Here is a 14,717-nt window from a genome sequence, read left to right on the forward strand (position 1 = left end):
CTACCACCGGTAAATATTTTTGCCAACATATCAAGGGAATGTTGAAGTTCCCACCAACTATAACCGTATGAGGGGGGATTTATTTATTACGAGACTCAAATTTTCTCTGAACTGTTAAGCAACTATACCTTATTTAAATTATTCAGGACAGCCAAAAGTCGTTCTTTCATTGGTCGGTTTCGCTCTTTAATTTAACAAAAACATCATCAGAAACTACGCAATTTCAAGTTTAAAGTACAGTAGTTGACTATCAAATTAAAGAGTGAGGACCAAACAGCGAGGTCATCGGTCCCATCGGGTTGGGGAAGTATGGGGAAGGTAATCGGCCGCACCCTTTCAAAGGAACCCTTGGCTGACGCATTTTAAGGACATCACGGTAAACCTAAGTCAGGATGGCCGGATGCGTGTTCGAACTGTCATCCTCCCGAGTGCGAATCCAGTGTGCTGTGCCACCCACTGCGCCACCTCGCTCCGTGGGTCGAGGCTCTGTCGTTCGTTGGCCTGGTATGTACGCTCCTTTAGCCGTATCTGAACAGCGTTTTCTCCCGCACGCAGTGACAGAAGACGAGCTGAAACATTCTTTTACGGACATGGTGCACTGTGTGCAGGCGATGTGGGTTTGAGCACGCTTGTAGGAGTCGCTCGTGGAGACTGGACGCTCGTGGTCGACCCAGACCAGCAGGCCAGGCCGCCACCTGCCCCGCCCTCCCTCCCCCTACCGCAGCCCCCCTCCCCCCGCACGTGCTCACCCATCGCGTTTCCCGGCAACTAACGCAGTCGCTGAGCGGTCGCAGCACGCATCGGCATTCCGCCGCAGGTCACGCCACACAGCGCGCTACGGTACGCCACGCCTTCGAGCCACTGCCGCAGGTGAGTCCGAACTTTCCACAAGTTTTCCATTTTCAAAAGCCTAAGGCGCACACAAACAAGGAGCATCGTTAAAGTTCATCACGTAACAGAACCCAGAGCGTTGACCTCGATGGGGAGTGCTCATCAGAGACAAGGGTATAGGAGTGACCCAGGCAAGTGACAGCCATTGTTTTCTACTTACGTAAACGATCTTGCGGACAGGATGGGCAACAGTCTGCGGCTGTTTGCTGAATCTTCTGTGGTTTGTGGGATGGTGTCGCGTCGAGTGGCTGTCGGAAGACGCAAGGTGAACAATACAAGGAAAAGATAGATTGCTACGCACCGTAAAGACGACACGCTGAGTTGCAAACGGGCACAATGAAAGGACACTTACATATTAGGTTTCGTCAAAAGCCTTCTTCAGAGAAGAAAACATACACACACTCATTCACACAAGCAAGCACACCTCACGCACACACAACCACCATCTCCGGCAGCTCGGACGAAAAGTGCAGGTAGAAGAGAATGAAACAAATAACCCTAGTGAACGTATGTCCGGAAACCAATGGTTTCCCCGGTAAGATGTCTTACGACTGTGTTCGTGAGCACCTTATAACAGATCATATTCGATTTGTTCGACACGTTCGACAGTGCAATCGTTATACGGCGAGAAGTTGAAACACGCAATGCACCGAGGAACCGTGTGGTACATTATCGTTTCGGTGGTATAGGTGTGGGGAAGTATAAACTTGTACTGACCTCTAAACCTCTGAACACGGCACACTCCGGCCAACGCCACTGTTACCCTCTGTTCCTTCCCCCAAGCGTCTTTTGAGGGGTGAATTCGGAACTCATTTGTACTCCGAATCTGGTGAGGTATCAAGCGGCAGAGCTGTTCTCGGCGCTTCAGTCCGGAACCGCGCAACTGCTACGGTCGCAGGTTCGAATCCTGCCTCTGTCATGGATGTGTCTGATGTCCTTAGGTTAGTTAGGTTTAAGTACTTCTAAGTTCTAGGGGACTGATGACCTCCGATGTTAAGTCCCATAGTGCTCAGAGCCATTTCAACTATTTTTTTTTTTGAGGTATCAGACTGACATTTATGTCACATGCTAAGGTCTAAGTCCCTCGGCGCCGTGAAAAATTTAACCTCATAAGTCAACGCAATCGAAAGATAAAACCGTAGGTGGCACATATTTTGATACTCGCTAAATCAGCCTTCAAAATCTATACGCGAAATGTATCTACAGATGTCAGGGGGGCTGTAAGACTGGAGGTTAAGCGCTTGCCTAAAAACAGACAAGTCGAGGCATCGAATCCCTCTCGGACAACGGAGTTTTCATTCCTCGCTTTGACTAACGTTAAACTCTCAAGGACGTTAGGTGTCGCCGGAAACAACACGCAGTTGAACTGTGGGTCCCTCTTCCCCGGCTGCAGAACTGTTGCAAGTTAGCGACACGTAAGCCGCCGGTGTGGTGTCCAGTAGAAAGACTTGCAACGGCTCGTTGAGCCACGTGAAATTATTACCACCTGTGTACGTAATTGTCTTAAGCACATCTCCAGGTTTGATGGATGACAATGCGCGATCGTATCTAAGGGCGCAGGTGTAGGAGCCCTTGGAAAAAAGAGGGATATTCGGAGAATGAATGGCCTGCCCTTTCTCACGACGTAAAGCACATCGAGCACGTGTAGAATGGGTTGGGGAGCAGTATTGCAGCACGTTCACGTGCGTCGAAATCCGTCGATCACTTCTCAACCGCGCTGGTGGAAGAACGGAACGCCCCACCGCTAGAACTCGTTACAAACCTTATGGCCATGCGCTCACAGACCCCGTTACGAAGCATTCACCACCTTTTGTAATGTGCAAGTGACCGTCATAAATTGCAGTGCCTTCAGAGTAATTATTGTCTCGAATAAGTTATTTCTCTCAATCTCATTGCACATTTCTTTCAGTTACTTTTTATATTTCACTGTAGCAGTATTTTCTATATACGACCCGAATTTCGTCTAGCTATGTGACTTGGCAGCGACAAATTATGCGAGAGTTGCTTTCGTCCTTACGTTTTGCACACCAGTGTCTTATTTATGAAACGACTACTCGCTTTATTAAAGCTGTTGAGTTTCACGTAGAATGATTTTACACTTATTAAGCTGACAGTGTAAATGTCCAGAGCTGGGTCTCCCAAACTCTGTTCCGCAGAACACTGTCTCCGAGAAAAACTATCAGTAACGTGGGGTCTCTTCTCCGACATTTTGACGACACTAATTAATGATACACAAATCGTGATATCCTTTTAAAAATCATGATTTCTGGGTCATTAGTTAAGTATTAAAATTGAAGTAATCAGTGAATAAAACAAGTTGTCTCATTTAAATTTTGTTAACCCTCAAAATAAACAAAGTGTTCCATCAGAGTACCGGAATTCTCAAAGTGTTCCGCCACAGGAGAGGTTTGGGAACCCCTGGTCTGTGATCCCAGCTACACTCAAAATCACTGTCACTCCATATCATCTCACTCTCCCTCACGCAATTTATGGCAGGAGTTACACTAACCGGCAGTGCTGCTATTGACAACGTTTCTGTAGGCACATCGAGAACGCAAAACCAGTACATAAATACTTGCAGTTAAACTGGAAGACTAGGAACGAAGGAGGAATTGGTGACTAATAAATGAAAAACGAAGTGTATTAGCACATTGGAAAGATGTACACATCCCACTTGGCGTCTTTAAAAATTGTAATGTATTCAGTAAAGTAACCTGCCCCTAAACAAATTACTGGCTGAAACTTCTCGGTAAATCGATCGTGTGTCGCACGGTCGAGGCGAGCGACCGATTGCAGGCGGTGTCGACCTTCGGAACTCGACACTCGGCGGTCAGCTGGTTTACACGCGAGCACGTGACACAGACGCACGACGCGTCGTCGTTTTTGACACGAAAGTCGCTCTCGTGAAACCGGTCGAAGGCGGCGATCTGGAACTCTGCCAGCTCTGCGTTTGAGTCACATCATTATCGATCTAAGCTTCCAGCAAACACTCTTATTGGTACAGCTAATCCTGTTTCATCAGAATGAAAGGCAGTAAGAGCAATAATCATCCTAGTGGAAAATTCGTGGCGAGGTTCGGTTTCATAATGCTTTCACGTTGTTGCAGTGCCAGAGTTGATATCTCCTGAAGATTACATCACTCTTAATTCCCTGCTACTGCATCTCTTTACAGTTCCGGTATTCATACTGAAATACGCATAATTTCCGGCAAAAATTACATGGCTGTTCTTTATAGATGTTGTGTTATATTTTCCGCTATCTTTATTAAAAATCAAATGCACGTGTTAGAAAGAGATATTCACAAAATGTCTGTACTCTTATGACAGCTACTACCTCAAATTCTGGCGGCCTACCAATGAAGAGGAAGAATTATAAACGTAATGACTTCCTGCGATAACAGTTCAATATGTGCATGGATGTATCGATAATTTAATGTTAATTTCACGATGATTTTTTTATTAAACTGCCGGTACACCTCACCACTGACATACCGCTATGATTGTTATTCTTCTTATTCCTCTTCTTCTCCTTTTACTGCCTCGTTGGACCACTTCAATCATTTTCCGGTCGTCTTGTTCAATAGATTTTCTTTTCGAACTGCCGAGTATTCGTTCCGATATTTGTTGTCGTTCCTCATCTGTAAATACCCATTTTATTGTTTGTCTATTTTCGGTTCAAGTCTTATTTTTATGTTTTTCAATTTCCTTGAACTTGCTGTTTGTTTTGCAAATCTTCCAGGGTTAATTCTTGCTCCTTTATATTCTCCCTGGATTTATTTATCCGGTCTACATGCTGGTTTTATTTTTCTTGGTAATCTGGTTTCTGATGTCTTCGTAATGTTAACAAAAAGTGATGTTATTTTTGTGTATAGTGACTGTAATGGACACTGGTTCACCGTACACCACTTCATTTCGAACTATCTGCCTTTGTCCATCTTTTTGACATTTCTGCATGTTCTAGCTGTTCTTCTCTCTACGTTTAGGATTTTGACGGTTCTGTTTTTCTGGGTGACACTGAAAAGTTTCACTTCCGCATGTCACCTCTGATTAAATCACCATCTTATAACGTTGTAATTTTGTTTTCATTGATAGACATTTTTTATTGTTTGTAGACCATGTTAATTTTTGAGCATTTTTATTTTGTTAGTTCTTTCTTGCTATGCAGGTTTCTACTCCAAATTGTATGTTATAATTTCTCATAGGTATTAAAATTGCTTCACTATTTTTACTTTCCTGTTATTTACTGTTATGTAGTTGATTACTGATATATCTGCTTCCATTATCTCAGTCTTTTCGAATAATATCCGGAGTCCTATTTTTATGCTACATTTTGTAGGCTAGTTATTTGATTTCTAGCTTCTTGAATGTTATTACCTAGTAACACTAAGTCATCAACGAATCCCAAGCAGTTGAAGTTTATTTGGTTTCTTTGTTACAATTCTTAGGCTTTTAGGATTTTCCATGTACCATTTCCTCATCTCGTACTCCAGAGGAAAGTTGAAAAGTAATGGCGATAAACCATCTCCCTGTCTTAGCTCTGTTTTAATCGTAAATGGCTCAGAAATTTCACCTCTAAACTTTACTTTAGATTTTATGTTTGTTAGAGTTTTTTAAATTTATAATTTTTATTAATTTGTGATGGAGCGTCTTCATCATTGAAGATCCGTGGATACAACCATAAGGTCTAAAAATGGTTCAAATGGCTCTGAGCACTATGGGACTCAACATCTTAGGTCATAAGTCCCCTAGAACTTAGAACTACTTAAACCTAACTAACCTAAGGACATCACACACACCCATGCCCGAGGCAGGATTCGAACCTGCGACCGTAGCAGTCCCGCGGTTCCGGACTGCAGCGCCAGAACCGCATGGCCACCGCGGCCGGCCAACCATAGGGTCATTTTGAAGACTACGAAGGTTATGACTCCTTATTTTTGTCTTTTTTTTGTACTAATTCATTACCAATTTCAAGATGATTATCTGCTCTGGGTAGCTTGTCCAGGGTCTAAATCCTCCTTGGTATTCTCGTAGTTGCACTTCAAGCTGATCTTTACGACGATTGTATAGAATTCTTGACATGACTTCATATGTGATATCCAAAATGGAAATTCCTCTATAGTTGACTAAATTTGATTTGTTGCCTTTTAAGCGTTCTACGCCTTTATTCCATATTTTCACTATCCATTGGTGTAATGATGTCTTCACTGGTTCTGCTGCATATTTCCAGTGTTCCGAAGTTTGACCTTACCCACTTGATTTGTAGTTTTTGAGCTCTTTCAGAGCTTTGTAGACTTCATGGATTGCCGGTGGGTTTATATTTTCTGCTGGTGTTTTAATAGAGGTATCTGTGTTTATTTGAAGTAGATCTGAGCGATCTTGTAAATTTAGTAATACGGTAAATGTTTCCGCTGAAATTCCTGTATTTCACTACTATTGTGGGCCATCTTATTCTTTTTATCATTTAACACAAATGTTGCAGGATCATATCTTTATAATTGTCTACTAAATATTTTGTAGTAATTCCCTAAGTCTGTTTTCTCGCTATTTGTTTCTATCATTAGAAGTATATCTTTTTGACAGAACGACAGAACGAAAACACCGTCACGAATTGTGAAGCACCTACGGACAATATGGCCGCACAAATGAAGACTATCTTTTTGATATTGGTGCTTAATGCTGCTTATTATTTTTGTGTAATCTTTCTGTGTGCTGTGAGTTCCAAATGCGATTTTTCTGTTTCATAACTCTGATACCTTAACCAGGCTTGGTGTCGGTGTGCCACTGTTTTAGCACGCGCTTCGTTTCACCACTGGTGTTTTTTCCCTGGGTTTGTTGAGGCCGTCTCTTCAACTATTTCCTCTAGACCATGTGCCATTTTTATATTCCTTGTTTCTTGTTCGTATTCCTTGTTACTTATGAATTTATGAGAGTCGTAGGTTCTCTTCTTTTTGGGGTGCGAGTTTTTCTTTGTCAGTGGGGTGAATTCAGCTTTTATTTCTGTAATGATCTGATCCAGTATCTCTCCCTTTCAGAACTTTCGCGTTGTAGATTTCCATATGGTAATTTTTATCCATACAGACATGATCCAGTTGCCATTCCCCCTTTTTTACGATTATCATTATTATTGATTACATTCCTGACCGAGAAATCCTGATACGTTATGTAAGACTAGGAAATAAAAATGACATGACTCGAATCCGGTATGGGCTGAAGTGTAGTTTGCCGCACTAAGATAGAGTCACATTCGGTGGAACACAAGGAAAGTTAAAAACATTCCACAGTGCATTATAGCGGTGGCATCCACACAGCCTGTCGACGGAACGGTACGCGACTTCAGTCGTCAACGCTTCTCGAGAGAAAGTTTTGTCGTTTGCGTTGGAGGGCGAGTGAGGGTGGGGGGTGGCGGCGGACAGAGCTGGGGAGGAGCGGTATCGCCTTCCGGAAAGTTAAACTACTCCCGCAGTGCTCACTCAAGTTACACCAATCGATCTCGTGCTTTTGCACTTTCTTCGCGTTTATTTTATTACTAGCTGAGGACCCAACGTTGCTCGGGTATGTATTTATTCCAATTCTTTTAGTCTATCTCCTCCTTCCCCACTCTTTGACCTCCTCCAGTCTCTCCCTGTCCATTCCCCACTCTCAATCTCCTCCTCTTTCCTTTCTCTCTCCATCTCCTCCTGCACCTCTCTCTGTCTCTCTCTTCTTCCCTTTCTCTGTACATTTCCCCCTTCACCTCTCTCTGTCTTCCTCTTCTTCCCTTTCTCTGTACAGTTCTCCCTCCCGCTCTCTCTGTCCATCTGCTCCTCCCTCATTTGCGCGTCCATCTCCTTCTCCCTCTCTGTATATTCATCTCCCCTCCCTCCTATTTCAGTAGGAGGTTGCTGGCTCTTACCCCAACAGTATTTCTTTCTGCGTTTGGTTGAAATCGATCCAGCGGTTTAGAGGGATTTTTTTCCCGTGGCTTTTCCCTCATACATATATATTTAACTTATTTCACTCATATTGATACACATATTTCCCCTGTATTTCTAACGAACTTGGCCCGGCAGTTTCGTTTCCATGCTTTATGACGTCATACCTCCTGACCTAGTGTCATACAATGATATAATTTTGCAGGTATATCCAGTGGTATACGTTGACACTGTTTTCGAAATGTGTTGCAAATAGAGTTAGTAGTGAGTAAGTAATAAATTAAAAGGTCATGTCTGGTGCGGCAGTTTTACTGCACGAACAGCGAAAATGTAGTAAGTGATAAACTTTTCTCCTTTCATCATTTTGTGGGTGGTGTGTGAGAGAAAAGGCCTCGTAAAGGTTTGAAATTACTTGTAAAGCTTGTTGTAGTTCAGTAAGCGCTCTCATTCTCAAACAGGGAATAAAAAATAAAGTCCGGCTATTCGCGCCTCGTGACCTGCGCTCACTTTTCACTCCCACCCGTTTGAGAGGTTGATTGTTCCTACCCCAGAGTGGTTCTTTCCAGACGGTAAATGAGGTGTTTACCAAATTTGGTTGAAATCAATCCAGTGGTTTCTGCTGTAAAACATACATGTGGTGTTAATGTTAGACCCCACGCTAGAGGTTGCGATAATCGATAGCGGTCCAGCACTTGCAGCCTCTCTGAACTCGCTGGCGCCTGTCACGGAGACAGACTTGCAGATCGCTCCGGCCGAGTCAGCTACAGGTCGTGAGCGACGTCAGATTAGAATAGCGTTCAGCTCGCTAGGTTCTCAGCCTCGAGTTCGCGCATGTACTACGCACATAATACCAGAATTGTGTTATCTTGCTTGTTGTATAATACAGTTAATGTTTGTTAATGAGTCATTCGTATTCAAGAAAGATAGTTGTTATTAGTCATGTTCCTGGAGTGCAGTAACAGGACAAAGTTAAGTAAAAGTTATTTACCAAAGTATTCCACTACTAATTATTATAGAATGTTCCAGATTCCTACAACCACCCCACTCGTGTTAGCCTCTATCATCCCTCTGCAAATCCCAGGGGTACCGATCGAAAAGCATCCTGCATTTGTGTGACGTCATGACATGCTGCCATCGACCTTCACATCAATACATAGTTTCATTTTTATAATATTTATATGTTTAGTTTCATTTTCCATGAAGACTGCGATATTTTTCCCAAGGGTGCTCTTTCACAAAAGAACGTAGATATTTCAAAGCGAAAATGATTTAGGTTTTGTAAAAATATAGACAAAGACTGCACTGTGCATAAATAATAACATCAACTGGTGAAAGAGTTGTTATTAAATAACCTTTTCTTTAACTGTGAGAAAGTAACCTTTCTTGAAGAAGGAAGTTGTCGTGACGTTATTTAGTACTTGTAAATAAAAAACACGCTCCACCGACGAGGGAGTGCTGAAAAGTAATGCATCCGAATATTAAATTAAAGTTTTTGAATAACACAAACGTTATTAACATTCTAATCTTTATTACTCGTGTCTACACATTTATTTCTCAATCTAATCACCAAGGCGACGAACTCATTTCACCCAAGGAGAGACCAGTCATTATAGAATGTTTATTGACGGAGCCACAATCTCATTTCTGCTTGCACTGCTTCACCACTATCGAGGTGAAGTCCTCGAAGGTGTTCTTAAAGTTTTGGAAACAGAAGAATATCGGATGGGGATGATTCGGGACAATGGACTCAAGACGTCGGACTGTTGCTAGTGTCGCAGCGCTCGCGTGTGCTCTGACGTTGTCGTGCTCCACGTGTGGACCAACTGTTTGAATTCGAAACTCGATTACAGCTCGCTGTACGCTACACACCGCCATGTTGCACGCTGCAATTCGGAGCCATCGAGCGGCACACGACTGCAAATATGTAGATATGAAGAATAAAGATGTAGAATGCTAATAATGTTGGTTTTATTTAAAAAGCTTTAAATGTTTTCACATAAAAAATTTGCAGGCATGAGTTTTCAGCACGCTCTCTTTTTCCTTTCTAAATATTGTTGGATGAGCTTCTATGTAATAAATGGCGATGTTTCAAAATCTTTGTACGATACTTTTCCGATTACTTCACTTCTCCTCAGCTTACCGTAGAAACACTGTCAAGATTAACCATTTTGAGGTTTGCTATGGATATCAATAAACTTTATCGTTGTGAGTTGCTTAATGCTGATGCTATATTTCGACTTTTTTGCAGGACACATGATATCTCATAACGTCACTTATACCATAAATTCGTTTTCAGTTAGTTCTGCCGTGAGTAAGCACAATTTTTCCTTCTTCTCCACCCAGACGTGTGGCGCGGCAGTTCAGCGTCATCAACGCTTTTCTTTTTTTTTAAAAAAAAAATATTTGAGCGGAGTGAAAATAAGTACTACATTATTACTGAATGGATTCTTGTACAATTTTTGGTAGCCAAACGAAGAGTGGAAGATGGACAACTGAGATGTTAAATGGACCAGCGTGAGGACTAATTTTAGCAAATGATATTTAATTGCTTGAAACTAATCAGGATAATTACCAAAATATTAATTAGTGATTTGAGAGAAAACTGAAAAATTTAACGATCAGTTGCTGCTCTCAAAGGCCTAGCTATTTTGCACCTAAAAGTTACATTGGTGTGTATTGGTGACATAAAGGCTTCCTTCGAATCAAATACTAAATTTAGCATGTGTCGAAAGCAGGAGACACTAAGAACACGAATGAGGAGTCGAAAAGTTTATTTAATCAAGGCAGAGCTATTTTGCGCACAGCCAGATAAGAGTTACATTTAACTGTCAAAATGGTTAGTTGATACCAAGTACTAAATTCAGGACACTAAGAAAAGAAAAGAAATGGTTCAAATGGCTCTGAGCACTATGGGACTTAACATATATGGTCATCAGTCCCCTAGAACTTAGAACTACTTAAACCTAACTAACCTAAGGACAGCACACAACACCCAGCCATCACGAGGCAGAGAAAATCTCTGACCCAGCCGGGAATCGAACCCGGGAACCCGGGCGGGGGAAGCGAGAACGCTACCGCACGACCACGAGATGCGGGCCAAAAGAAAAGACCGTAGGAAAAGAAATGAAGTGTCAAGATCAGGCTTTCTGATAAAAACCCTGAAAATTAAAAAGAATGTTGAAAACAATGGGTCAAATGTTTTGTGTAGACTAGAGAAATATTTCACGTGCATTTGAATGATGCTAGAAATCTTATACAGGAACTGGGGTGCGTCAAAATTTCCTCTAATCTTTTTTTATTCCTTACTTTTAGACAAATCATTTCAGACAGCATTTGATGGATATTTTCAAAAACGTTTGTTAACTCGTGTTGTGGTTTTGTGGCACAACATGTGTTAACACGAAAAGAAGTAAATCTACTACTGAGGATGCTGTAACTTCAGCTTAACGTGTCTGGCATAAAAGAAGGGAAAAAATGTTTGTTCAAGGCGGAACGTATCCAAAAACAAACTGACACAAGTGAGCTTCAGCGTCAGGGTGACTATCACTTTCAGCGTTTGCTATTGGACTAAGCGATGTGTTGTCGTTCGGTCGAGTGTGAATTCAGCGCCGTTTGACGGCGAGGTCGCCTTCCAGTTCTGTGAACTGTGTGTTCTCGGTTGCGCTAGCGCCGCTCCCCGACGCCTAACACCGCCCTGTGGTACACAACAGGCTGGTCAAACTTTGAACGTCGATTTGCTTCTGAAACGCGAGAGCAGCATTCTTTGTATGTGAGTATGCGCTACATTCGTGCAGAAATCGAGCACTATCGGTGTCCCGTTGTATTTATGCTTCCCCTGCGGGAATTAACACCATATCTGCCAGTCGCTTATTTTAGTTTTCCAGTCCCCGAAGAATTTTCACGAGGTGAGTGTACATCTTCAGCGGGGTTATGTAGTATTCGCATTTGACGTGACATACAGTTCCTTTATTCCATTAATCGTAAAAGGATTAAATAAAGGTCTTGCCGACGACGGCGTCATCAGGGATGAAACACAAGGGGCGGAAGTACATCGACTGCCTCCTTGCCAATGGAACCATCCCGGATTTCAGCTGTACACACTAACTAAAAAAATCACAACAGCAAGAAAGAGTTGTGCAACATAAACGAAAATTGGTAGGCATTTTATAAAAATGACTTTTTTTATAATATGAATATTTATATATGTGTTTGGAGAGAGAGAGAGAGATAGATTGATTTTTGATTGAGATTTTTACTTTAAGTCGTAACTGGTACCTGAATTTTGGTTGCTGCCTCCTTAAATGATCAGCTTCTGCACCAGTTGGTGATGTATTACAATTTGGAGGAAGTTATTGTTCTTTAAGGTTTAAAATACGACTCTGTTAGTTACTTGGCCGTATTGCGGATAGCCTTGAGCCCAAGTTTTCGTAGCTTTTCATACTTAAGGGACCACTGTTGTAAGTAAATAAGATCAAACAACTATCTGCTTTTCGTGAGAAAAGGAGATTGCTCGACACACAAACTTCCTTCAAAGTACACGTCCTGGTACATCAAAATTGGTCAGTGGAGTTCAGCACCATACTATTGTACAAGAACATAATCCAGTTACTGTAATTAAGAAATTATGAGAGCTTGTTACTTATTGAATGAAAACTGTAGAGGATGCATTTCTTTTCCTGTGTTTTAGTGAACTTTGTACAGTTACAATTCAGTCGATTGATAGACGGCGACGACAATGAAGTTGACATCCTTTTCCAAAAACAAGATATTTCTATTCTTCACTTCCAGAAAATTTGTATACATAAATGTTTGGCAACTCTTACGCATACTTTACTCGGTTTTATCACTAAAATATCAATTTTCATTAAATGTAACAATACGTTCTGAGCGACGGCCTAGCAACACGTCCTCTTTCCACAAGATACAAATGAACAGCTGTCCTTTTTTTAATAAATTAATTGTCTTTTTTTTTAGAGTCCATACTCAAAGATTCATAACTACTATCGTTGCAGGGATTGCGTGCTAAAGAGTTTGTTGCTGTCCAGCTCCGCTTCACTTCAAGTACTTTTTGAATCAAATTTACATTTACGGTATTTACATACATTACTGAGCTTCTCAGAATAAAATCAGACAGAAATTAGTTTAAAAAAAGCAGTGAGGCACACATAACATTACAGCATGTTTATACATGTGAAAGATGATGTCTTTCCAAATTTCCCGCCAGTTGCATAAGAGTGGTGATAGTAGCAACAATATACGGATACAAATCAGGTTTGTTTTACGTACGTACTATAACGGTCGTGAACGTTAGTTACCGTTGAGATTGTGCGTGGTGAGTTGATGTTACTCAAGAATGCCTTTACGGCGACAAAGACGCCGTTATCAACACCTCACTGAGGTCGTGTAATAAGGCTACAAAAGTTGGTTTTTCCATCTGCGATACTGGAGAAAGCTATGACAGGAAGATTGCTCGCAGCGGTGGTCACAGGAACGTACGGTTGCCAGAAGATCCGAGCGAGGTGGCGCAGTGGTAGCACACTGGACTCGCATTCGGGAGGACGACGGTTCACTCCAGCGTCCGGCCATCCTGATTTAGGTTTTCCGTGATTTCCCTAAATCGCTCCAGGCAAATGTTGGGATGGTTCCTTTGAAAGGGCACGGCCGATTTCCTTCCCCATCCTTCCCTAATCCGATGAGACCGATGACCTCGCTGTTTGGTCTCTTCCCCCAAACAACCCAACCCAACCAACTCGCTAGAAGACCGCGGCGCTACTGAGGGGAAGACCACCGCGCGCGGCATATAGTTCTGTCGCCTCGTATTGCATCTGCAGCAGCACTCTGAGCAGCATTTGGCAGCGACTGACTCCAAACCACTGCCATATAGGACTTCAGTGGTGTCATTCGAGAAAGAGTGGAAGTCAGTTGTGTTTTTCTGACAAAAGCTGGTTCTGTCTCAGTGCCAGGGGGAGGCCCCTGGAGGACCTGCAACTATCCTGTCTGCTACTAGCCACACTGGACCTACACTTAGAGTTATGGTCTGGTGTGCGACTTCGTGTGACGGCAGGAGCACTCTCGCGGTTATCGCACGCACTCTAACTGTAAAATTGTAGGTCGGTGTGGTGCTTCGACCTATTGTGCCCTCATTCGTGAAGAAAATTTCAGGGAATGTTTCCAACACGATAACACTCGCCCTCAAGCCGATGTTGTAGCCCGACACGCTGTACAGAGTGTTGACATGTTGCCTTGGTCGGCTCGTCCACCAGACCCGCCTCCATCATCGGATGAAAACTCCAACGCCATCCACAGGGCGTTAACTTTCCCTGTGTTGACCGACCAATTGGAACGAGCGTGGAACTTCATCCCAGAAACTGACATCCGGAACATGTACAACAAAATGCATGCCCTTTTGCACGCTTGCACTGAATATTCTGCTGGTTATAGCGGTTATTCAAAAGTTCAAATGTGTGTGAAATCTTATGGGACTTAACTGCTAAGGTCATCAGTCCCTAAGCTTACACACTACTTAACCTAAATTATCCTAAGGATAAACACACACACCCACGCCCGAGGAATGTCTCGAACCTCCGCCGGGACCAGCCGCACAGTCCATGACTGCAGCGCCTGAGACCGCTCGGCTAATCCCGCGCGGCACAGCGGTTATTAATGTACCAGCTTTTCACATTTGCAATGACTAATCTCGCGCATATATATTAACCTCTGATTTTACAATACATATCACTGAAATATGTTAGGTAGACAAATGTACTCTCGAAATTTCATTACTCTACATTATTTTTTGGCGTTTCAGTTCTTTTTTCTGGCGCTGTATGTTTAAGGAACCCAAATGCGGTGGCCTGAAAATGTCTCCTCCACTGGCGGGGCCAACTCGTATTTCGTTTTTTGGCTTTTATCCTGG

The 14,717-nt window shown here is 42.6% G+C and overlaps 1 protein-coding gene across 1 annotated transcript in view; it reads left to right on the forward strand.

The window, feature by feature from the left end:
- The first annotated feature begins 778 nt into the window (after window positions 1–778).
- Window positions 779–14,717, forward strand: part of LOC126100698 (putative fatty acyl-CoA reductase CG8306) — a 225,221-nt gene continuing 211,282 nt past the window's right edge. The window contains exon 1 of the mRNA XM_049911314.1: window positions 779–870. The gene's annotated coding sequence lies outside the window, so the exon portion shown is untranslated. The remainder of the gene's footprint in view (window positions 871–14,717) is intronic.

The sequence above is a fragment of the Schistocerca cancellata genome, chromosome 9, assembly GCF_023864275.1.
Source record: "Schistocerca cancellata isolate TAMUIC-IGC-003103 chromosome 9, iqSchCanc2.1, whole genome shotgun sequence".
Lineage (NCBI taxonomy): Eukaryota > Metazoa > Arthropoda > Insecta > Orthoptera > Acrididae > Schistocerca > Schistocerca cancellata.